This window comes from Dermacentor silvarum, chromosome 4 (assembly GCF_013339745.2).
Source record: "Dermacentor silvarum isolate Dsil-2018 chromosome 4, BIME_Dsil_1.4, whole genome shotgun sequence".
Classification (NCBI taxonomy): domain Eukaryota; kingdom Metazoa; phylum Arthropoda; class Arachnida; order Ixodida; family Ixodidae; genus Dermacentor; species Dermacentor silvarum.
Window position 1 is genome coordinate 181,805,599 of NC_051157.2, and position 26,933 is coordinate 181,832,531.

The 26,933-nt window shown below is 47.7% G+C and overlaps 1 protein-coding gene across 1 annotated transcript in view; it reads left to right on the top strand.

Moving 5' to 3' along the window:
* The first annotated feature begins 1,693 nt into the window (after positions 1 to 1,693).
* Positions 1,694 to 26,933, top strand: part of LOC125945072 (uncharacterized) — a 369,870-nt gene continuing 344,630 nt past the window's right edge. Inside the window, exon 1 of the mRNA XM_049666640.1 lies at positions 1,694 to 1,702. The gene's annotated coding sequence lies outside the window, so the exon portion shown is untranslated. The remainder of the gene's footprint in view (positions 1,703 to 26,933) is intronic.

Consider the following 26,933-nt stretch of genomic DNA (forward strand, 5'->3'; position numbering starts at 1 on the left):
ACCATCGGTTGGCGCTCATTGGCTATCACTGGCCCTCGCACCCTTACACCCTATATATCATCATCATCATCATCATCAGCATCAGCAGCAGCATCAACACGATGGAAGAATGCAAGAACGCTCCCTTTAACATGGTGAGACACCGAAAACTGTGGTTAGTTCCCAGAAAAATGCTAAACGCATAAAAAGCTGCATGATAGTGTTCCTCAAAAAATCTGAAACAAATGGTAACTTAATAATTGCAGCGCACAACAACGGGCCATGTGAGACACAGAGGCGGGTACAATTTACAATTTACAATCACACGTGTAGAAGGCGGGTACCTGTGAACACGTGTGAAACTACGTTCTTGCGCAATCTCACAAAGAATGCGCCTGATACACGACAGTGACTACAACAACCTGTCCTGCAGTAATAATGACGACTTGAGCTGTGACCTGGACGATGTATTTTTTTTTATTATGTAAGCGCGAATGATAGTGATGAGGTATGTGGGGGGCGCCTGACCGATCAAGACGCGTATAGTTATTGTAATATTGAATTCAAGTAGTATTTAAAATTGAAAGGGTACTCAACGCAATAAAAAAGATATAAAGCGAATCGATTGCCCGCCGATTGTTAGTTTCGGATACCTCTACAATAACTAGCGGTGCTCCGCAAGTGTGAAATTAGCGGGAGTTGACTGTATCGCGGGTTGGAAGGCACACAAGAACGAAAGAAGGCCTATTCTTGATGTCTTGCTTCAAAACCAAGCTGTCACTGAGCCAGAGGGCGCTAGAACTTATTTTGACCCCCGCTCGCAGGTTCTGCATTGTTTTGTCGCCGCGTGTATCTATGTATCAAACTTTGTCCGGTCGTCGTGCGCCGCAATTTATTCACGAACTGGTTGATTGATTATATTATCGTGGAATTTAGTACACCCGTGATCAGAAGTATGAAGACGAGGGGCTCTGCTGAAAACCGCATGTCTTGGCAATTCAGACAGGCCACCTGCAACTCACCAATTCAGAGCAGTGTTTAAAATACGAAACTCAAGTGTTCACTTTCAGACTTTCAGGCCAAGGGATCAAAGAAAATAGTTTTTTTCTCAAAACACCTGGTTAACATGCACTTGGTCACGGGTGTGCGTGCATATGCAGCTCACATTGTCCCGTTGTCATGCGATATATCGTATTGGTGATGAGCCAACAATGCGGATAGTCTCTTCTTGTAATGGTAACTTGGCTCTAAAAAGGTCCCCCTGACATTTTGCAAAAATCTGCTACACTATTCGTTCGCGTTCCAATTAAGGCCGTCCCAAACTGCTATAAGGATTTGTCTGAGAAATTGTTAACTAGAACGCCAATGCATTTCGTCGAACACTCTAGGAACAAAAATATCGGAAGTTGTGCCAGGCAGGATTTCTGGTAAATACAGATGACTTCACTGCTTTCTCACTTGAATTTCATAATGCCAACATTGAAATAAATTCTGGGGTTCTACGTGCCAAAACTACGATATTATTCTTATGAGCTACGCCGTTTTGGAGTGCTGCGGAATAATTTTCATCACCTGGGGTTCTTTACCAGTGCACCCGATGTGTGGTGCACGGACGTTTCTTTGGATTTAGCTCCCGTCGAAATGCGGCCGCCGTGGCCTGGATTCGATCCCGCGCCCTCGAGCTTAGCGTCGCAGCGCCAAAGTCACTACGCCACCAAGGCGGGTTAATTACAGCATGTGCTCTAAACTTAATAAACAAAACATGCTCGGTGAGTGTTTTAATGGCTACCTCTACATTGCGGTTTGTCGCCGCGCGAGGATGTCCACCTCTTCAGGTAACCTTCCTAATCAGGCTAGCAAAAGCTATATCCTACGTGCGATCTCTTCACATATATATATATATATATATAGAGAGAGAGAGAGAGAGAGAGAGAGAACGGCACAGCATTATACAACGAGAACTATTAATACAGAATATGGGGCACTCAAAGTATTTCGTGTTTTTTATTTTTATTTATTTTTTTGCAGATGAGCTGCCTATCGCACAAAATGCCGTCAACGGTAAGTTGCCTCTAAGTTAGAATACTTTTGTAAAGAGCTACATTCCAGTGCTACAAAGCTCTCTGAGGTACACAATAGTTCCCGCGCGGCGGGTGTCCCATATTTGGCTCCATTTTCCAGAGGTCTCATTATCACTGAAGGAGCCCGTGTTCTCTTTTGCTGCATAATGAGATTATGGTTGCTCTATTACGTGGTGCGACAACTCTCAAAAATATACTACACGACACGACAAGCGCAGGCACCAGCATACAATACTTGTCAGTATAGTACTTTCTTGTAGCAATACAGGGTGCAGAACGTCACGTATGGCACATTTTCAAGCGAAGCTTGTAGGGTGGTAGTGGTGGTGGTCGTGTCACGCTAAAACCTTGTCGAAAACCTGTCGAAAACTCACGTCTCGTTCACATGGTATATACTATAATTGACATGGAAGGGTACGAATGTATGAGTAACATGACTGGTAGGTCATGATGTCAATAATACCACATGCTTGTCAGTTACCTCACGATTAACGATAGTAAAATTACGTGTGGGGCATACCCGCATATCCAATGCGGGTATTAGCCAGCGACAAGAAGGAAAGAAAGAAGGAAGGAAAGAAAGGAATCCGACCAATCAGAGTCGTTTGGTGTGTCGCGGAGAGGGAAATTGAAGGAACGGGAGTTGGTGCGCACTCTGCCGGGCTTCCCTCGGCTCCGATCAGTTTTGGCGACCGGATGCGACGGCCGCGCGTGAGCCGTTCCGCAGAGTAGCAGGCTGCGTTTGAGCAATGGCGTCGCGAACTCGCTCGGGAAAGGGCTCGTCGTCGACATGCCGATTCTAGCTTGAGAGCTTCCGAATCCCAGCCGAAACGTCGGCGAAGATCCGCGGACCCCGAGTTGCGGGAGCGCGATGTTGAGGCCAAACGTCAGCGAAGAGCCGCCGACCCTGAGTTTAGAGCAAACGACGCGGAACGCCTGCGACGGCGTCGTCTTGCCACAAGCTTTGCTTACCCACATTTACTCGACAGGGGAAGGGCTGTGATTTTTTCGAATACAGCGGACGTTATAGGATCTAAACCGACGCACTTATGACGCGTGGCCGCTATGTTGCTCAAGCCAAAATATTCGTATTGTAGATTTGAAGAGCAGTGAAGTCCTAAATTATTACGTATGATCTCATGTTCGGTAGGCCATTCCAGATATCGCCATAAAAATGCAGAAGTTCACTTACATGGTGCTGTCATGGTCCTTGCATGTAGTCATCTCCGTGCAATTAATTTTTAAAAATTCAACGTAATAGATCGACTGCAAAAAGCCTTGCTAATGCTCGAGGTAAGCCAATTAAAGGTGCTTTTCTGGATGTCCCACGATTGCCTAAAAAAAAGGAGTGAGTCGTGAGTCCCAACGCGCTTGTGTTTCACCTTGACACATAATAACAAACTTGTCACAAGTGAACAGTGCTCCCATTTTAACGATTTTGTCGCTAGGCTTAGTGACTTTCAGTCTCTTTACCGGCGTGACAGAAGAAATAGCGAAAATTTTGCAAGTTGGAATTTAAGAAAGTTGCTTTCTAGAACGTCCTTTATTATTTAAACGTGACAAGTGAGCGGCCAAAATTTAATGTATGACGCGTCAGGCATGTAAACATGATGATTCAGTTGTCGACTTCACAGGATTCACAGCGTGCATATAAAATTACCGTCTTTCTAGCGCAGCTCTTAAAGGGATACGGACACGAAATCTGAAAATTTTACGAAAATGCTGAAAATGAATCCTCAGTGTGTGATTACACCGAAAAGAAGTAGCCACTTAGCTCATTTTTGAGCCGATGGCTTTATTCTTGGCGTTTTTGTGAGCGCGCGCCTCGCCGTCCGACCAGCCGGAGTTGGAAGGCGTGACGTCGCAACACCCACGTCGGATAGCCAGCCGGCCGGCCGCGGTCATTTGAAGCGCGCTGACGCCGCCATCGCGAGCATGGATTCGAGTTCTGGTGCCTCTACCAGCGATGAGTACACGTCTGAAGACGAGGACCATTCCAACTTGGCAAGAAGTATTACCGCTTACGGTTACGAACCTTCCGCGTCAAGCGACGAAGAAGAGCAGGCGGCCGTGGAAGTGGCGGTCAGGTTTCCGCGAACCGTAGCACGAAGATTTCGCTCTGCACCAGACAGTTGTGCAAGAATTATTTGTCATTTCCTCTGTAAACTTGCTTTTTCAAGAGTGCACGAAGGCGATCGAGGCAACTGCGGGGTACTTCAGCACTGCGTGGATGACTGAATAGTCGTTTATGCCGTGGGCGTGAGCAACTGCTGTTAGGTATCAGTACCTCCTAGACTCTCACGTCCACTTCGCCAGCCGCCCGACAGATGACAGCACCTGTCTGGCGTTCTCCCCAGTTTTTACCGATTTTAGCCTGTGGAGAAGCAGAGCTGTGTGTGTGTCTGCCCCACTGCCATGTAGGACTGATCTCGTGAGTCACGCTCGCGCGCGCTAGCCTTGTATTGTTTTACTATGCTTTTCCAACATTTTTAAAGGCATTACTGCCTTCGTGCCCAGCCTCAGGCATCTCGCCCCAGCCTCGCCCTCACAATTAGTTGTTGCTACTCTCACTTTTGTTACTGTCTGGTTCTTTACCACCACAACAACGGGACAATGTGTTAAGCTCTGCCTAATTTAGGGTTGGTTAGAATGTCAGCTTCTGATAAACAGGCCTCCAATGATAACGAGTACTGGGTGCAAACTTTCTTTGGGAGGATTTTTCAGTAATCAATTGAGGTATTTTATTAGAAATTAATACTTGAAGTTCTAATATATCTGCCATCTTAATATCATACACAAGGCGTTTCTAATATATGCGACACGTATAATGACATATCCACATAATCATCATTCAAGCGACACTCAATAGAAACACCCTTGAAAAAAAATCGCTTCAGAGACCTGCTCTTTCCCAATCATAAAAGACAAGTTTCGACGTTTCAATTATTGTACCAGTACCGTCGTCATCCCGTCACCCCAAGAAATTTGGGATTGGTAACAAGAACTGCAAGACCTTAGAAATTTGTTTGCAGAAATACGTCTCACTGAAACCCGAACTGCCTTTTACGTGGGAGAACTTGGGAGAACTGATTTTTTATTGCGATAGCAATTATATGGACACTCAAAAGCAGATTTCTGCCGTCGGCGTCGCCGTCGCCGTGAGGTTCCGTATGACGTCAATGGGGATGAAATCGTCGCCGCGCGCCGAACGCTGTATGTGCGAGTGAAAGGGCGCGAGGGACGCGCGCTTTCACGGGGAGTGAACGCACGGCGGAGAACAAACGCGCGTTCTGCGCTGTGCTCCCTTAAGGGCTGCAGAAGTAGGCGTCTCTTTCCTCCTCTACAATCACCATATGTGTAGAGCAAACGTGCCTTCTTCCGACGCGCGACAGGCCGTGGGCGAGGGGGGGGAGGGAAGGGAGGCGACGTTTAGCTGCGGCACCAAGTGCTTATTTATATCAGAGGCTCCGGCAACAGTCACCAACGCCGCACGCATTTTGAGCGAACGCGGGCACAACGCCGACGGCGTCGACAACAGTTCTGCGTGTTGCCGGTGCTGCTGCATGTCCAAGTTTATACAGCTGATAAAGCTGCTATCATTACTCCGTATAGCTATCTTCAAATTTGCTATCGCAATTGATGCTTCGCCTTTCAGGTGAAACTGCGACAACTTTTTTTCTGCTCGTCAGATACGCAGCCTTAATTTGCCAGTTGTCTTGAAACTCGCTGGTAATGACTACCTCATTGCGAGTGTGTCCGAATAGTACGAATTGAGCTGCAATAAAAAAATGTCGCAGTTTCGCCCGAAAGGCGAAGCATCAATTGCGATAGCAAATTGGTAGAGAGCTATTCGGAGTAGGGATAGTAGAGTAGTTTTATCGGCCGCATATACTTGGACACATTCGCTTTCTAAATGAATTGACAAGCGTGGTGTCATCCCGCACAAGCAAACATGAATAGATCACACTGAATGACCTCAGACAACATCTGTCAAAACGCTGTCGCGGCCGCTGCAGCGGGCGAAGAATCGTGCGGTCTATCGCTTCAACGGAAACTGAGCGGCGAATGGACAGCGGATAAAGGTCAGAGCCGTGTGGAGACACGGCCGGGCTCGACTGGCTCGCGCGCTCGCTCGCTTCTTAAGAAGCGAGTGCGTGCGCCAGTCGAGCCCGGCCGTGGTGGAGATAGAGAGACGGTGCGGGCGACGGCACCACAGCCAGTGCAAGCGTATTTGTTGGCAAAGTAGAAGCTATTAGATATTGCATTGAATCTTGGGGACGTATTTATTTAACATACTTATCGCCTTTACTGTATCTCCGCAAACGGGTAAAACGGGTATTACGCATTTTTAGCTCCTACGAATTGGGGCTCTCAAGTACAAACATTCTTGAAGAGCTTGGTATTTTACCTTCACATCCCTTCGAAATCATATCTACATCAGGATAAACAACATTATCCAAACTCTATAGTACGGTGAATGGTTGATACAGTTTCCCGGCGCAAATGTTTCTAATCAACTACATGTACCAATACAAATTAAAGTAGCACGAGATCTTAAACTGAGTTGTACATTGTATTACTTATGTAACCAATAAGAATGCTGTAATTTCTTGTTACTGCTGGATTTCTGCTTTTTCTTCTCTTTCGTGTTTTATTTTATTTCCTATTCGGAGTAGGGATAGTAGAGTAGTTTTATCGGCCGCATATACTTGGACACATTCGCTTTCTAAATGAATTGACAAGCGTGGTGTCATCCCGCACAAGCAAACATGAATAGATCACACTGAATGACCTCAGACAACATCTGTCAAAACGCTGTCGCGGCCGCTGCAGCGGGCGAAGAATCGTGCGGTCTATCGCTTCAACGGAAACTGAGCGGCGAATGGACAGCGGATAAAGGTCAGAGCCGTGTGGAGACACGGCCGGGCTCGACTGGCGCGCGCGCTCGCTCGCTTCTTAAGAAGCGAGTGATGCACCGTCTCTCTATCTCCACCGGCCGTGGTGGAGATAGAGAGACGGTGCGGGCGACGGCACCACAGCCAGTGCAAGCGTATTTGTTGGCAAAGTAGAAGCTGCACCCCCCGTCCCTCCCGCGCTGCCTCCCCGCTTTTTTTTATGCTTTCGTGTGGGAGATTGCGTTGCCAGTTCTCCTTGCGCTGGGTTGCAAGATAAGCATTTGGTGCCGTAGCACAGCGTCGCCCCGCCTCCCTCCGCCCCATACCCCCACGGCCTTTTGGGCGACAATCGCGTTTGCTTTCCGCCGTGCGTTGGCTCTCCGTGATAGCGCGCGTCCCCCGCGCGCTTTTACTCGTACGGCGCGCGGCGACGATTTTATCGCCCTTGGAATCTATACGGAACCTGACGGCGACGACGACGCCGACGGCAAAAGTCCCGTTGAAGTGTCCATATAATTGCTATCGCAATAATAATTTTGCAGTCGGAGACAGCTAGTATTTTAAGCATTATCCACAAATGTTTATGCGTGCTATGGCATCTTTTGACAAATTGCGCATTGTCATGAAATTTAATTGCGGTGTTATATACGAGATACGCATTATCGGCAGCAGTAATTTCAACAACGAATGCATTTTGGATGTATAATTTTTGGCATCACATTTAAACCTCAAGCACAGGATTTTCACCGTCTATGCAAGGTGCCTCTAGACGTGCTACTAAAACGAAATGTGCTGAATAAAATAAAGCATAGGCCACTATGAATGCTCCTCGAATTTTCATGTGGCCAACCTAATACAAGTAGAAATAAAACAACGTCAAATTCGAGGATTTCTTACTTACGGAATTGATATCATTGTGGCCTCCACTTCAATTATAGGCATGCCACATTTGCCCCAAAGTGAATGATTAAGGAGTTAATCTATGCGACTTGGTAATTATTAATCAACATTGCAACCTTTCATGCTGATAATGATCGCGTCTTAGATGGAATTGTGCAGCGTGCGACAGTTGATCGAAGAAATCATGTTTGTAATAAGAAAAAAAAAACAGATGGCATATCGCTAATTCAGAAGACGAGTTTGCACTATGTGTACAACATTCAGTTAAGTCTAGACTTGCTTTCTAAAATTTCGCAGTGTCTTTTCAATTCCAGTGTTCTATTTTGCTCAGAACAATAAATATTTTTTAAATGTCTGCAATGACTTCGTCTACAAACAGGCCAGTCGTTCTACTCTGAATCAAGTAAGTACTTGACCGATAGTCATGCATCATTTTGTAATTTATTTATAATTTATTTGAACACATTCATTGCTTGTAGTTACAGAAGGGAGTGGGAGCATTCAATACAAAAAAGAAACACACGCTATCTGATAAAACATGCTACCTCATACGTATTTCAGGTAACAAGTTCCTCAAGGGAATTTTTAAAATCGCTGGGATCCGTAATAAATACAGTAGAGGTGGCCAGAAGGTTCGAATCATTACAAGTTTGAGGAATGAAATAATGAAAGTGGGGATTAATATGGCAACGAGGAACAAACACTTTATGGCGATGGCCGGTAGGAGATGATATGAATGAATGATGGGACAGTAACTCTTGCTTAAGACGAGGGTTATGGTAATAAATCAGCACCGTTAATACAGCCGCCAGCATGGCAGCGTTTAGGTGCATTTACTCTTGTAAACACGAGTTCTCGTACCATAAACTTTATTAACTAATTAGCAATCGCACACAATATTTTACTGTTCCTTTCGTTATTAAGTCAGTGGAAAGATATGCTGTTTGAAGGTCATCTAATTTTGTAAAAAAAAGGTACCTTTTTATATTACTATTCCTGACGTTTTTATTTTGTCACCTCAGCAGTAGTTACGCTTAGCTTCTGCATAAGCCTCTCGCCTTGGTGTTCGCTGTGGTCCCGACGCTCATCTGGAAGCCCTAATAATCCACTGAACGCCAAAGCCGTTTACCCTTGCCAGATGCGCTTATTGATGTTATTATAAATTGCACTGCAATAGCTGTCGTTCGCTAGTAGTGACCTAATCGTCAGCAGTTGAATACAAATTGAAGCTGTGAAAACTGAAAACATTAAAGCAGGATTGCACTTCATGCATATTTATTTGGCCACGTATAAGGAAACATCGTTACTGTCGGGCGCCGTCAAACCAGTCGGTCTTTTTTACAGCGAAGGCTCTTTTTAGCCGAAGGCTCTCCTAGCAGAGAACTGATGCATTACATTCGCACTAAAATAAAAGCAGATAGTAGACGGAGACCGTTAGAAGCTACACCAGTACGTGTGTTTGACAAGGGCGGGCTTACTCGCACGGAAGAGTTTTTTTTTTTTTTAACAAGGTTATGGCCAACGCTGCATACGCACCACACATACTTGAGAAATGGCACCAAGCCAGACAAGCTACGATTGCGAACACTTATACCCGATGCACACATTGTCAGGAGTCATGCAGAGCAGACTTGCAACACCTCATTTGGAGCTGTGCAGCTTTTTCACAAGGAAGATTCAACATTTACTGCATGGAGACATTAGAACACTAGGAATTGGAATACAAGCTAACCCTGAAACACAGAAAGCCATTGCGACATATATCAGACAAAGTGGCTTGTTTCGAGTAGTGTAGAAGGGGTCTACCAGCCCGTGCGAGAGCGGCGGAACTGAACATGCACCTGAGTCTGCATAAAGCAGGAGATCAAAGACTGAGATGAAGATGTGCCTCAGCCAACAATCCGGGAACCAACATTCATTTCTCACGTAATCCCCAACAGCGGCCTAGAGACGTCCCCTTCCTTACAATAAAGGCTTTATTCATTCATTCATTCATTTGTCGAAGTATAAGGACACATCGTTACTATCGGGCGCCGTCAAACCAGTCGCTCTTTTTACAACGAAGCTCTCTATGGCTAGGATTCTATGCAGATGGCTAGGGTCCATCAATAGATCTGCGTGCGCAAAAACTCAACTCTCGAATTAGATGCAGAATCGCTTTATTCTATGGAAAAGCTTATACGCCTCACCACTTGGATATGCATTTTCAGTAGATTAGTTATCAATAGGCAACATTTTCAAAATCAGTAGACTCTCACGTAGGTAATGAGGTTTTCTCAAAGATTTGCCGCTGTGCGACACGCGTCGGCCATGTGTCGCCCATGTGGCGTCCGCGTCGGCCAAGAATAGAACGGTGTGTGTACAACGGCAACACGTCACAACTGTTCATTGAATTCCGCGCGACTCATGGTCAGCGCCAACACTGTCCACACCGCGAATGTATTCGACGTGAAAGACATATCCCATAAGGAGTAAACTCCAACGTAGCACCCTGTTATTAAGGTGTTGCGCTGATTGAATCAATGTCCGTGATTGATGATCGCACTACAATGTGAACGGTCGGCCATACAAAAAAACATATTTCTGAATTGCCCAAACTACGGCAAGGCCTTCTCGTTCGATTCGTCCTGCGGTGAACCAATGTAACGTGTGGTACATCGCCGATAGAATCCCGGTTTATCGCAATATCAGTCGGCTGAGCGGTGATAGCGCCTGCAATTTTAGTGGGTTGCGCGATTCATATTTCTTTAACATATTTATATGTAAGAGCGTGACCTTATTGGCAAGGTTGCAAGGTAGTCGAATTCGCTACGTTTTTCGATAACATTAAACGGACCCTTCCATGAGAGCACCAGTTTGTTTTTATCTGCTGGTAATAATACTAGCACCCGGTCACCTGGAAAGAGTTCTCGCTTCCTCGCCTCCTTGTCGTAATAGCCTTTCTGCAGCTTTCCCGCCTTCTCTAATTATTCGTGTGCAAGTGCACATGTGCCTTCCAGACGTCGCCGAAGCTCTATCATATAGACCTATGTCGTCTTTGTCTCTTCGTCCCGGCGAGCGTTTGTCCACTGTTCCCTGAGAACGGCCATGGGCCCTCGAACATGTCCTCGTTATAGTAATTCAAACGGGGAGAACCCAGTGTTACTTTGCGGAAGCTCTCCATAAGCGAACAGTAATGGTCCAAGGTAGCGGTCCCAGATTTTTGGACGCTCTTGACGCATGCGCCCTATCATGCGTTTTAATGTGCCATTAAAGCGCTCGAGCAGACCATTAGCCATCGGTTGGTAGGTCGTAGTAGGCAGTTGTTTCAGCGACAGCAGTACACTGAACTCCTTCATGACTGTCGACATGAAAGAAGAGCCGCGATCACTGATGATCTCCTTTGGTATGACAACGCGGGTGAATATTTCTAGGAAGCCCTCTGCAACCTGCCTCAATTCAATTGAGGTTCGTGCAACTGCATCGGGATATCGCGTTGCAAAATCTACCATAGTCAGTATATAACGATTCCCTTTGTCAGAGGTTGGAGATAATGGACCGATGATATCGATACCTACTCTCGTTCACGGTATGTGAATGATAGGTATGGTGCCCAAGGGAGCGCGTCCCACCAGGTGACGAGGAACCGTCTGTTGACATACATCACAAGACTTCACAAACCACTTTGTGTCGGACTGGACACCGGGCCATTAGGAGGCTTTAGTTACCCTGCTTACTGTTTTTGTGATGCCCTGGTGACCGGCTAAGATGCCTTCATGTGCTAATTTCAGCACTATTTCTCGCAATTGTGGCATCACAAGTTGCTCCAGTTCCTTCTGACAAGGTAATTGTGCTTTCGGAATAGTGTCCCGTCACGAAGGAAGAACACCGTTTCCCGATGGTTCGACAGGATTCACTTACCAACAGCCTCGAAACAGTTTCGCAGCCTTTCGTCGTCCACCTTATATTTTTAAGCATCTCACTTCCTACACGGAAAGCAGGCAGTGACATCACAGGTAAGGTTGTACATTCCACGACCTTTGTTCCAGCTGCTCCTCCGTATGTTATCTCTGGTTAGGAAATCGTTTTTAACGTGTCAACTTGTAGCAACTCCTTGGGTTTTGCTTGGGTCGCCGTACGATCACCTTATACTCTCTGCGCACCGTTATCACGATCTTCTTTGCTGCAGTTCATTCTCTGTCTTTGCTCGGTCTTCATGCGAGCATTGAAGTGAACTTGTGACTCATTGAGATGTAACACATCCGTTGATGCCGCGCCTTTGTTTCCCGAAATCACGTCATACAGTGAGTATGCCATGCATTTCACAAGTACGTCACCTACAAAAAACGGTCTCCGCAAAGAGACTTTGGCTTCTGGGAGGTACCGCACACTACGATCCAGTAAATACACTGTGCTTGTTGTTCCAGTAAATTTCTTTTTACGAATTGAGGCTTGTCGCACAACTGTGTTGCAGCCGGTGTCCCGCAGCACTCTAACTGGGCTATTTTCCAGGAAACCTTTGGCAACGGGCAAGTTTCCGTTTCCACCAGCTGTAACACCTCGGCCCACCACAGTGTTCACGACGGGAATCTTCTCTCCATCTTGTAAAACAGCATAACCCTAGTTCTCTGGGGAGCTTGCATCTGTTTTGTCTACAGAGACCTTCTTGTCTACCCTTCCGGCGGAAAACTTATCACTGCTGTGAGGCAACGTGTCATTTCGGTCATGCACTGGAAAACATCTCCTGGTCCGCGACCAGAAGTCAGCTGCTCTATTACCTTTCTTGTCACGCAGGAAACCGCGGCTAGTGGTCTTCTCTGTTTTCCTCACCGATTCCGACTTCAACGCTGACGGCCCTGCTTCCTTGGGAATACGTTGTTTACTCGGGTTCGAGAGCGCCTGCGCTTCCATAAAGCTGTCAGCGGTCTCACACAGCTAACTCAGCGTCTTGAAATTTCTGTCCTTGAGAAAGATTGTGAGTGCTTTCATAAACGGCCGGCTTATGATTATTTCTCTCAAGCTAGAATAGCTTCTCTTCGTCGTGCCCATTTCTAGCCAACGGTCAAAGTAGCCGGAAAGTCTAGCAGCATACTGCAGGCCGGACGTGTTGTCTTCTGGCTTGGCTTGTCGAAAATTCTCCCAGTAACCTTCTGCGGTATACCGGAACCATTGCAGTAACGCCGCTCTTAGCTGATCATAAGTCAGCGCAGCTGTCAGATCTAACCGGCCTATCACGGTTAGCGCCATCCGGTCATGCTGGTTAGTGAAAGAGCCCACTCCTCACGCGGTTACCCTTGACACGTCGCGACCCGTTCGAACCGCAGGTACGCGTTGAGGTCGTCGCGTGCTTCATTGGTGCGTGGCGTCGCCTAGCAACGCGCTGTGACGTCATCGCCAGGCGCAGTTTTCCGCTAACGCTCCACCGCCTATCCAAAAGCTTAATCAGCGCCGCTGTTAATAGGCTGTTTCAGAAATACTTTCTGAAACAGTCTCAGAAGCGGAGTTATTGTTAATCAAACACGACCCCCTCCTGTGCTCCCGCTCCTTCTTCAAGGCCTTTTACTGCAATGCCATGGCGGGGTGGGGCAGGGCCACAACGCTCCACCTTCGAACTGTCACCGTGGCGTGCAGTTTAAATTTCATGTTGGTTGTTAGCGTAGACTCTACGACTTCCAGTTTTGATGCCTATGACGCGCTAAACGTACGCCAAACGCGGTTGTCCACAGCGCGCCGCAGTAAGCTTAGCCAGTGTGTAGCCAGTGTAAGCCAGTGGACCCGTGGCGGCACCCCGCGGCGACCGCGGAGTATAGCTGACCGCAGCGACCAATAGCAGCCGCGTATGGGAATGTGCTTTGTTACGAAATAAAGCACACAGAGAAGCCTGAGGCTCCTGGTTTCTTTTGTCAAAAGAGCGTTTGCAAGAAATGTGACTTCGCGCTCCACTTGCGAGCTCCACGCACCGCGTACGACAGCAAAACTTGGCTGAGATATTCACCGCAGCGTATATGCTACCCGCGGACTATGTTATTTCACCAAGCCCGAGGAGTGGTTCAGGGCCCATTTACGGCTCTCATTGTTTGATGGTGTTGACGCATACGCCTGTATTATGGGATAATATGAGAAAAGTGGACCTATTAGATGACGTAAACACAAGAAAAACTCCTTGTTAACATCCCTAACCCTTTGTTTCTCACGTACATTGCACATAGTGCAGGTAACCAAAAATTGATATTGTTTGGTTATTTTTGATCAAAGTATCAACCAGAAAATAACGCCAAAGAATACATATACATTTTATAGAAGTTTTGTTACTGCCACCTATGTGGCACTCATGAATGAGAAGGTGTAAATAGGAAAACAGGTCTTGATTTCTGGCGGCTGTTAAGACGTCGGGAAAACTTCAAAGCAGTTGATCTTTTCAGTATCTACGCACAAATATACCGAACATTTCTTGCAAAAGAATCGGGTGCGCCTTTTGCATCAGCTCATCTTGCACATAGGGGCGTTTTTTTTAGCCACTTTCACCGGCCAGTGACCAACATTGTCATTCCTCACAGACGTGGTGAGCTCTTTTTGCTACTACGGCGTTACATGAGAATGACCCCTCTGGTGAAGATGCCGCTGAAGGAACCATGACGGGTGAAAGATCAGTACACTAATTGTTCGATTCAGGCATGCTTTCTACCGAGTATTGACAATGGAAGGAAGCGACTGCAATTTTCTTTTAACATAAATCTGACTCAAAAGTGAGGAACTCAATCATGTCATGGTCAACAAGCTTCAGAAACATATTCAAAGGGCAACTCACTTTCTCCAAGCCATCTGCTGGCCTCAGTATGATCTGTTCTTCACCACAGTTGATGTCGATGTCCTTTTTTACCCAGTGCCTTATTTATTTTTCTGTTTGTTCGTTTGAGTCGATGTTACCTCATTTCTTGGTCACTGTCTGTAAAGCTTTCGTTGTCACGGCGCGACAGTCTGTGACAGAGTGCACTTTTCGTCGCAATCTATTCCCTCCATGTTTTAGTCGTCGCTTCCACTTGGATATGCAGACTCAAAGAGAATTGCTTGGATTTTCTCCTCTGCATAGTCTGCATAGTCCACAACATTTTTTGTAGACGTCAACGTAAACTGAACTGGCAGCGAACAACAAGCGTGAAAGTTATTTGACGGCGAACGAACGAAAAAGACATAACTGCCGAGCCCTATAGACACAGCGTTACACTTATCGTCGTTTATCCGCAGAACAGGACCTCATGGTCCCGAGTGCCACAAACGTGTATGCAAGCCAAAACTATACAAAAAGTAAGCAACAACCAGTGATACCTTAATAAAACTACCTAGGCGCATTCCGCAGACTTCGTAGAAGTAGATGCCGGTGTTTTCAACTTTATATTCCAAGAAATAAACATAGAGAAGCAAGAAAAACCAGCACACTCGCCGTCCTTGCCGGCCGCACGTGGAAGCCATGTTTGCAAAACAAGAAACCTCCTTCTGTGGTACCCGTAGCGACGTCTACGGGGGAGGGGTCACTTAAAACGCGAATTTCATTGACGTATTTATTTCTGTCTTCAGGGTACCTTAAGGGGGAGGGGGGTTATACACGAAAGGAATTGTTCTCACATAAAACAAAAGTAACAAGTAATAACAGGATGATAACAGGGCTGAAGTGCTACAGCACAGCAAAAAGGCACGGGTCATTAAACAAGATATAATTATGCAATAGATAAAATAAGTGAGAGTAATATAATGACATTATAAATACGCGCACAAGTACCACCACAATAAATATGCATAAACCTGAGCGAAACTTGTGTACTACATGGCATGACTATTCAACAGTTCCTGGTGTTTAGTACAGTCACGTTCAGTTGCAATGTGCGATGGTACATTATTGCAGTCAATTGTGGTCCGCCGTATGAATAAACAGGCAACAAATGATGTGCGACAAGTGATTCGTTTGATTTTATATGAATGATCGCGGCTAGGAAAGATAGTTGGCGATGGTTTAAAGAGCCATCGCGCAGAGATGTACGATTTTATTATTTATGGAAGAGCGAAAGGCGGGGGGAGTCAGCGATTTCTCTGCGGTTTGATAAAAGTTCCAACTCGGCACATGGTTTTAGTGTGTTTGACCGGGGTAGCGCGAATATGAAACAAAATATGAAACGAAATATGAAACGGACAGCACGATCTTGAAGTGATTCGATGTGATTAATTAGGTATGCTTGGTCAAGTTCGCAAAGAGCGGTAGGTTATTCAGCTTCGGGCGAATAAGTGTAATGTAACGGAGTTTGCGTAAGAGCATATGTACCCGTATTGGGTAACGCTTGAGTATATTGAATGAGCGGTTAGCCCAAGCCAAAATTTGGTTAATGTGATGGTTCCATGGTAAGTCGTGTTCGAAATGAAGTCTGAGAAATTTGCAAGTGTTGGTATGTTCAATGGGGTCATCCTCGAAATAAAATGACGCAGGAATGAAGAGTGACCCATTAGAAAATTATAATACTTTCTGGCTTTAGAAACGTATTAATCATGAAGAGCACAATAATTAGATGGCGTGCAAGCCAGTTTGCAGAGCGTTGCAGTCAGCGTCAGTGTAGATAGTGGGATAAACTACGTAGCGTCAGCGAAAAGCTTAATTAGCGTAGGAGCATAGGACGACAAATCATTATTAAAGATTTTTTTAAAGTAAAGGCCCGAGCACACTGCCCTGAGAAACACGAGATGACATATCAGCACGCGGTCAGCTGCAATTAATTAGAGACATGTGTTTTTCTTTCTCTGGTGACCGTTTTTCACCGGCTGGCAAATGCTAAACGTTAACGCTCGGCGCAGGACACGCCTGCATGTATCGGAAGTATCTCGAATATTATCGATAGTTCTATCCGTTGTCTGTTGCCGTACTCACTGTTCGGATTTGGTACATGCCAGAATCGTTGGGTACTGTTGATTAGCATAGAGGGAAGATCAGACTTGTAAAAATGGTGAGGCGATGACATGATTATTGACAGATATTATTTGCCGCGTGTTTTATATCAGCGTCAGTAACCCGGCAAATTAGTTTTGGGGGCCTGCCTGTGAATTCTTTTCTTCTGATTATTCAGATGTCGAAGTCCTTGCGTGAACCAAGGTGCTGAGTCAATGAATCAATGGCTTTAAGAGGAATGTATTTGCAGACAAGTTCTAGGATCGTGATTTTCAGTACATAGTTTTCGCAATTTTGTAGTGTTCAGATATAAGAATTTTCCCTAAGTGCCAAGGATATAGAGTCTCTGTTAAAGCTCGTGTGCGTGTTACGAAACAATGTGCAGAAAACATCGATGTCGCAAGGAAAAACAATTCACCAATGCGGACGGTTATGTGTACTGCACTTAAGGCAACTGTTACCACGTCTTTTTCATTTGCAGAATAAAAATACCTCAGCAATACCTTCACATATTATATCATAACAGTACTGAAAACTAAAAACCAGTCAAAAGACGAAGTACAGAGAACAGACGTGGCACACACAACGACTGGGCTAACAACTGTGCTTTATTGAAAAACCCCGTCTCCCAGGAAAAACCAGGCGAACATGCGCAGCTCAAAAGCATTTTGACTGGTTTGTACTCTTCAGTATGTACCAACTGACCCAGGTAGCTATTCTACACCAAGAATCAAAACAGTGCTCTGTTTTTTCACAACTTCGCTTTCTCTAGCTCTACTGCAATCTGAGTAAGTATTAATTGCGACGCATTCTTTGCTTCATACGAGGAACTTTGCGGTAGGTGATATGTAGCTGTCTCACAGAGTTCAGGGCGCCCTTAAAAATTGAAGTGTCCGATGGCGGAATTGAACCGCCGTCTCCTCAGCGCAACAGCCCAAACCCTAAACAATCGCACGCTTACGGCTGTCATGGATACGCCAACTTGCTCTTTGAGATGATTGGCAAGAGCACGAGAGCAGTTATGTACAAACACTCTGGAGTCTTAAGTGCCAAAACCCCGATCTGATTATGAGGCATGCCGTAGTATTGGGGACTGCGAATTGATTTGGACCACCTGGGTTTTTTTAAAGGGGATCCTGAACCACATTTTACTGAAGTCATTAAATGCGTCTTACGTTAAAAGAGACCGTTGCAAAAATACTATGCACCAAAAATACAAGTACAAGCGGAGTTATTGGCAATCAAGAATCGCCTGTGGTCCACTTTGCGGTGCTCGCGCTACGGCGGAGCGGGATGGGACCCACGACACTCCGCTTACTGAACGTCGCCGTGGCGTGCAGTTCGAATTTGACTTTGTATGTTCACATAGACGCCAATGGTTCCGCTTTTGGCGCCTTAAAGATCCCCTGGTGGGAAAAATTAATCCAGAGTCACCCACTATTACGTGTCTCACAATTAAATCGTGTTTTTGGGACGTGAAAGCCTGGAATTTAATTAAATTCAACGTTTGTCTAAGTTCTGGCGGCGTTGTGCTTGCAAGATTTGTTTCATCGTGGGTTCTGTCAGAAGTAGTGCGCTACTGTCGCAATGTACTTTTGCACTTAAGTGTCTTAGTGTGGCTGCGCTGGCCGACGGGTTTGGCGTCCGACGGTGCGACGAGCACGCAGTACCGAAAGCCCTTTATTGGGCCCACAGTGAAACTATGCTGCTTACAGGTACGTTCGCACCAGCGACAAAAACGCTCGCGACAAGCCGAGCGTGGCGAGCGACTGCGCACGGGCAAGTTCACATGCGCGTTTCCCGGGACGCGGCAGCGACGCTTGGCGTTCCGAGTTGTATCGTTTCATTCTATACTTCTCGTGAAAACGCGCGTTCCGTTTAGCCGATATTGTTTTGAATCAGAGATGTCTGTGTATTTTTTTTTTGCGCCACTGCCGGTCACACTCAGGCATGTCGGGTGCGGACAAGGAGCTCCAAGTGACTGTGCACATCATAATACCAATTTTCTTATTACTTGTGCAACTTCGACGTGTCAGAAACCGGACGAGAATGTTTTGTGTGCGCCCGATCTGGCGGTACAGGGACACTGATGGCCAGGCACACACTCTGCTTCCCCGCCTGCGCGCAGAATTCCTTGTCCTTTAAATCGACGTTGGATTTGTCATTCAAACAGGCATACGCGTGGACTGTCTCCAAAAAGGCTTCCATTGGGAAGCCACTTCTTTCTCGGCGTCTGGACAGCGATATGGGAAGGCTTAACGAAAACGGCTTCATTAGCTTAACGTGGCCTGTGAGATTTTACGGCGTGCGTGTCACTGTTCGATCTCAGAGGCCATACATCATGATTCCTTGCCTGTGAGACAAGTGGTGCCACAACTGCACTGCTCGCTTCTGATTGGTGCTTGTATTGCGGCTGCCGTGAAAGATGGTGGTCTCGCACCCATTCGATCAGTTGCCGCGCCCTGCTACCGCTTTTTGTGAATTTTTGTGTTCGCGACCGTGTCGCGAGCATTTTACAGTGTCAGATGTTATGGGCTCATTCCAATAGGCGTTTCGGTTCACGATAGTGCCCGCCGCCGCCGCCACCGGTGTCTGGTGCCCGTAACCGCTATCGCCGGAAATGCGAAAAACAGTACCCGGTTCCTGCCGTGATCGAACCCCGGTCCGCTGTGCGGGAGTCAGATACTCTACCACTGAGCCACTGAAGTGCTTGCTATGGGGCAGCGGGAAGATGCCCTATAAATGCGCCCTACCACGCAATCAATGCGATCCCGAGCCTCTGCCGGTATGGTAGCGCCATTTAGTTAAGGTGCCTGCAAACGCAACGTGCCCGACAGGTAAGTTTCATATGGCAGTTGCATGCTGCATGTAATTGGACCTGGTTAACTCAATAAGGCTAGGTGACTATTTGTCACCAGCCCGCTTTGAAGATTCCAATGAAGAATCATCATAATCATCAACAACAACGTACCGTGCCACGGGTCAAAAGATTCGAGATCTGCGCCATGCATTCGGATCCCTCTTCGGTACACGTTATGGCGTCTCCTCGGAAGGTACGAACCGCTGCTGAAGAATCGAATTGTAGAGATACGTGCGCGGCTACAACCAGGCATCATCGGGCTCAGCAGACTTTAAAAGAATTAAATTATGGGGTTCTACGTGCCAAAACCACGATCTTATTAGCAGGCTGCCGTAGTGGGGGACATGGGAATAACTTGGACCACCTGGACTTCTTTAGCGTGCACCTAAATCTAAGTATCTAAGGTGTATTCGCATTTCGCCCCCATCGAAATGCGGCCGCCATGGCCGGGATTCGATCCCACGACCTCGTGCTTAGCAGCCTAACACCATAGCCACTAAGCAACCACGGCGGGTGCTCAGCAGACTGCTGTGCAGAGCAGCGTTGGTGCAGTGAGCATTACAAGCCGCAGCTCACTGTCGACGCCGGGCGGACAGTTCAGATCATTCTCGTCAAAACGAGGCAAAGAGACTTTGCCGCGAAGACCCTGTTGTGCGCGGTGCCGAAACTGGATCTACTCTTGAGCCGCTCCACCAGCTTCCGCTGTAACTGTACTGCGTGTGCCGCGCAGGCCTGTGACTTTATTAGAGTGTTTTAGCTGAGCGCTTGGTGTCCGCTCCGCTCAGACCGGCATATGCTAGCAAAATGCCATACAATCGCTTAGCGGGAACGCTATTGCGCTTGCGCACAACGCTCATACCGGCAGCGGAACGAAGACCACATCCCTCGCTCCGCTACAAAGCCTACTGAGCGGCGCGTGATAGCGTGTCTACTTAGCCTCTTCCTCGTTTTGCAGCCGAGTTGATAGCGCGTCGCTCGCGTCTCGGCAAGACACGCTTATCAAATGCGAAATCTGTGCAGTTCCCTGCAGTATCTCAGAGCGTGACATCTGAGCGGAGCGGAGCGTAAGCGGCGCTCTGCTAAAGCTGCCTATTGTCGCTAGTGCGGACGCACCTTACATGGATGCGATTGCGACACCAGTTCGGCTGGCGTTTTGCTGCATTGCTTTCCGCGCTGAAAGCTCGAAACGGTCATCGTGTCGTATCGCGAGACATTTGAAAATGCTGCCCCAATGGCAGGTCACGAAAATAAGGTTCCCGCCTGTGAAAATTTAATTACGTGACATCTTTTTTGTCGGATAGGGGATCACCTTATTTTTTTCTTCCGACGGAGGTGTCCCATCGTCACATAGATAGGGCGGAGCCCATTAGCTGCGGTATTTTAACGCGATAATGTTAAGGGCCCCGTTTTGCAGAAAATTCGGCGTTGGTGTGGATGTCGTCGTCCGTGGCGAAAAAAATCGCCCCCAACCACCCCGACCGCGCATGCCCTCCGCGTGGCGCAAGATGCTAGCGAAGGAGAAAATCATCCTGACCCCACCGCGCAGGCCCTCCATGTGGTGCAGGGTTTAGGTGAAAAAAAAATTGAATTTCTCACAGGGAAATCCATCAGGAAAAGGGTAAAGTACGACTTAACCACATCCTACAGACATGGTGGCATCGGGTTGTAATTTTAATGTTCGAGAAAGCGTAATTCTGTTACGAGGAAACTCAAACACAAACCCCTTTTCCAGCATTTCTACCATGCCAACATCGGCGCGCTCACGTATGGCACTTGCGAAAATCATATCCAGATGGCGCTCGCATCCTCGGCGGGTCAAATTGGGACTTCACCTGCCTAATGCGTTTTGGGAACGCGCGCGCGTCGGGGTAATAGCAAACAATTCATAAAATAATAACGAAATGTGCTAGGGCCTTCATTTTAATATAAGACGACTTATATTGCCCAGCAATGCATTTCTGTTTAACAGTGAAGCCGACTTTAAGACGATCGGTGTCAGCTTGGTCTTTGTAAGCTGGCTTTCCCACGTTCTGTGTTGCGGTAAAGCCCACTTAAAAGAAAAATGCGATGCGAACGGGGCCCAGTAACGCTATCGCGTTCCACTCTTAAAGGCGAAGCTTAAGCGTCCTCCAATTTTTTGTATCTTTGTGTTCGCGTAAGCATCGCTCGCCGCGAACTTAAGTGGCGATGATGATGCTTCCCTACCAAGAATAATTTCATTGATATCAACTATTGGCCAAAAGCAGCCGCGTGTGGAAATCTGCTATATGCCGAAATATGGCAGCCCGAAAAGATTGAGGAGAAGGCTTCTGTTGAACAGAGAGCTTTAATAAAACGTGACTTGGTGCTCCGGTAGCGAGCTTTACGCGTCGCACAGGACTGCAAAATTTGGCTGAGATGGGCACAGCAGCGTATGCTATCCGCAGGCTGTTTTTTTTTTTTTGACCAATCACGAGGGGTTGTCCAAGACCCCTTTGCCAGGCACCCAAATCTAAGCACATATGAATTTTTTTTCATTTCTACCACCGCAATCTGGGTTTGAACCCGTGACCTCTAGCTCAGCAGCCCAACACCATAGGTACTGGACAACCGCGGCAGTCATGTCGCATAGCAATGGAGCTGTTGTGTACTCAACCTAACAAGGTTTATTACGAGTTGATAATTACATCGTGAAGGCGAGTGGCCTCACACACGCACACTTGTCTGCGAGTCCCAACCATCTGCGAGGGTGCCTCCATCTGCCGGAACGCGTACCACATGTGGCTTTGAGTGGTGGTACCATCTACAGAAGCGCGCCACATACGCATACGCAGCACTCCTCCCTCCTTAAAGTTATTGGTAACGTAGTGGCTTGCGAATAGTTCGAGCGGAATGTCTCGCAGTAGGCATTGTTGAAGCCTCCAAAGTGCCTGGGGTGCTGGCTACGCGATTTTCCTCGGTGTTTGCCAGTGTACCCACAGCCCTTAATGACCTCTGCCATCGCCTTGGATATTTAAGAGCACCGTGACGACGCTTTCGCCGCCGGGGGGTAGTATTACGATACCATCTAGAGATGCTCAAGAGACGAGTCGCCGCGAGAAAGACGATGAAGTGTGTCTGGGCTTTTGGCTCGAGCAAGGTGTCGGCCTGGCGGTTTTGGTTCCAGTGTAAATGTATTGTAAATAGCTTCTTTCGTGTGTGTCTTTCCACACATAACATTCATATATATGTAGAACAAGAATACATAATGGCGCCCTTTGGCCATAACTGGCCCTTGTGCCATAAAACACCACACATCATCAACAAGAATACATATTCTTACGCGAGCGAAGGATTATGCACTGGAGACTATTTCCAATGTAAATACCGTAACCATCAAAACTCTACCAAAGAACATGTATCCATCCTACCAGGAATGTAGGAGAATAGCTAGAGCCAAGGCGCTAGCGAACAAATCGGAGGGACGGCAGAATGTGGCGTATGCTGATGCGGCGGCATACCCGGCAATATTGTTACGCGAACGAAGGATTAAGCACTGGTGACTATTACAAAGTATATTTACCAAAGACAACAAGCAGCGCTGGGCAGTTCAGCTGACAGATTGAGAGCAAGGAGCAGTTCTTCTTCTTCGTCGGGGGGCCTGATCGTCCACAGGAAACACGCAATATTCATGTATCATTATCCCCGGCGCCAGAAACACCGTCCCGGTGCGTCTAAGTATCGGTGGTAACAGGAGGGTTGTGCGGTTTTAGGCGTGCGACATGCACAACGTCTAGTGGAATTCGGGGCAGATGAGGCACTGGTACTGACTGGGGCATTTCATAAGTGACTGGAGTTACGGCAACCCGCACTCGGTATGGAGCTGTGTACCGAGACAAGTTTTTCTGACAGGCCAACGTGACGAGTCGGGGACCACATGAGTACCAGAGATCCAGGCGAAAAGTGGATGTCTCTGTGTTGGCCATCGTACAAACGCCGTTGGTTCACTTGGGAGGTCAGGAGGCGAGGCAAATTCGCGTGCTTGGGCTGCCCTGGTGATTGCGTCAAGTGCATATTTGGTGGTCTCTGCTGCGGCGGCTGGAAGGGATGTGTCCAGTGGCAATGTGGGTTCTCGGCCGAACAACAGAAAGAACGGGGAATAACCAGCAGTGTCGTGACGCTAAGAATTCTAAGCAAATGCGACATATTGTAGGGCAAGGTCCCAGTCATTATGGTTGGACGAGACATACTTTGCAAGCATGTCTATCAGGGTTCGATTCAGACGCTCCGTGAGACAATTCGTCTGTGGATGGTAAGACGTAGTCAGCTTGTGCATGGTTGAGCAGGACTGCAGGATGTCGGCGATGACTTTAGAAAGGAATGTCCGACCACGGTCAGGGAGCTGTTGGTGTGGAGCTCTATGCTGCAGAATCACGCCGGGTAAAAGAAAATTGGTGACATCTGTGGCGCAGCTTGTTGGAAGCGCTCTGGTGATGGCATAGCGCGTGGCGTAATGTGTCGCCACAGCTACCCACTTGTTGCCAGACATTGATAGAAGGAAAGGGCCAAGAAAGTCCAAGCCAACGTGAAAGAACGGCTCCGAAGGAATGTCGAGTGGCTGAAGGCACCCGGCAGGGAGCGTCGATGGTGTTTTGCGGCGCTGGCATTTATCACACGCCGCAACGTATTTCCGGACGCAGCGGGCTAGGCCTGGCCAAAAGAAGCGTTGGCGAATCCAGTCATAGGTGCGGGAGACGCCGAGGTGACCTGCCGTTGGTAAGTCATGAAGTTCTTGGAGAACAACTGACCGGAGGTGCTTAGGAATGACGAGGAGTAGGGCAGAACCGCCGAGGCGTACGTTGTGGTGGTATAACACACTGTCCCGGAGAACAAACAAGTGAAGGGACGAAACAGAAGGCGAAGATTCCAAGCGATCAATGCTGGCGCGCAAGGTGACATCACGGCGTTGCTCGTCGGCGACGTGTAACAGCGGAGAAACGGAGAAAATGCAAGCGTTGGCATCAGTGTCAGGGTCGGCCGCTGGTTCGTCCACTTGACAGCGTCATAAACAGTCTGCGTCCTGATGTAGGTGGCCCGAATTGTATACTACTGCATGGGAATATTCTTGTAGCCGCAGAGCCCAGCGACCAAGCCCGCCGGTAGGATCCTTGAGTCAGGAAAGCCAGCAGAGCGCCCAGTGGTCCGTGATTACAGAGAAGTGCATGCCATACAAGTACGGGCGGAATTTGGAAACCGCCTAGACGAGAGCCAGGCATTCACGATCTGTAATCGAATAGTTGCGTTCCGCTGCCGTGAGCAGGCGGCTAGCGTAGGCGATAACACGATCAAGTCCCTGTTGGCGTCGGGCTAAGACGGCTCCGATACCGTGACCAGTGGAATCGGTATGGACCTGTGTAGGAGAGGACGGGTCAAAGTGGGCCTGTATAGCTGCCGTGGTGAAATGTTGGTCAGGTGGGCAAACGGGACCCCACATAAACAGCACGTTCTTCTTCAGAAGATCAGTAAGTGGTCGGGCAATCGCTGCGAAGTCTTTAACGAACCGTTGGATATAGGAGTAGAGTCGTACAAAACTTCGGATGTCTTTGACAGACTGAGGTACAGGAAAAGACGTGACAGCCCGAATTTTCTCAGGATCTGGTTAAATACCGGAAGCGTCGACGAGGTGGCCCAGCACTGTAACCTGCCGACGATCGAAGTGACACTTCGAGGAAGACTTGAAGAACAGCTGATAAACGCTCATGGTGTCTCAAAAGTAGGCGAAAATACGAGAACGTCGTCTAGGTGGCAGAGGCATGTTGATCATTTGAACCCTTGAAGCAAAGTGTCCATCATACGTTCGAGCGTGGCTGGGGCATTGCACAGACCGAATGAGATAACTTTGAATTGATATAGACCATCAGGGATGACGAACGCTGTCTTCTCTTGGACCTTTTCATCCACAGTAATTTGCCAATAACCACACCAAAGGTCTATTGATTAAATGTAGTTGGCACCGTGGAGACAATCGAGGGCGTCGTCAATGCGAGGCAAGGGATACAAGTCTTTTTTGGTATTCGGTTGATATGACAATAATCTACGCAGAAGCGCCACGTGGCATCTTTCTTTTTAATAAGCACAGCCGGCGACTCCCAAGGGCTCGACGAGGGTTCAACAATGCCTTTGGCAAACATCTTATTCACTTTATCTTGAATAACCTTACGCTCTGAAGCAGAAACTCGATATGGCCGGCGATGAATAGGACTTGCATCACCAGTATTGATGTGGTACTTAACAGTTGAAGTCTGGCCCAATTGTGGATTATTGAGGTCGAATATGTCGTGGCAAGAAACCAAAAGGCGACACAGAGCTGCTGCGTGTTCAGGCAATAGGTCCGCAGCATTCATGGGACTAAATGTTGTGTCAAGGCAAATAGCATCCTGTGGGCATGGTGAAGAATCAGAGCAGACGTCTACTGAAAACGTCGTGACCTGGTCATCTCCTATAGCCAGCAGCGCTGCAATCGATATACCTTGGGGTATAACTTGTTTTGTCAGGCCAAAATGAACTGCGGGGAGGCATGTCCGGTTATCGCCGACGGTTACGACGGAATGGGGCACAGTGATATTGCGCATCAAAAGGACATCAAGAACAGGTGTGGCGACGTAATCACCATAGGGCACAGGGAAAGATGATAGCAAATCGTCGAAAGTCAAGGCTTTAGGCGGCAGGTGGGCGAAGGTGGTCGTACGAAAGTTGTTCGGCAGTTCGGCACGAATATGCGCGAGTAGGGGAAGTTCGAGGCAGAAAGTAGCGGCAGAACAGTCGATCAAAGCTGAATGCGCCGTAAGAAAGTCTAGTCCGAGGATTAGGTCATGGGGACAATTTGTCAGCACTGCAAAATGAACTGGAATGTGGCGGTCGGCGATACTTATACGGGAAGTACACATGCCAGTGACGACAACAGTGCTGCCATCGGCGACGCGCACGGCTCGCGTAGTAGCTGGCGTGAGCACCTTCTTCAGTCGATGACGAAGGTTATACCTGATTATGGATACCAGGGCTCCAGTATCTATTAACGCCGTTAAAGGGACGCCGTCGACGTGAACATCAAGCAAATTTTGGTTAGTTGGGAGCGTCAATGGAAGATAATGCAGCACTACCCCCAGGAGCTGCATAGTCTAGTTTTCCGTCTGGGAGGTGCCATAATTGGTCGGCGACGAATAGCGGCGTGGCTGGGGCGATGGGGGCAAACGACGGCGAGCGAGCGGGACGACTGTGATCGACGGATACATCTAAGGTAGCAGGTATACGGCAAGGCGAGTAGCGGCGAGGGCTGGCATATGGGCGAGGAC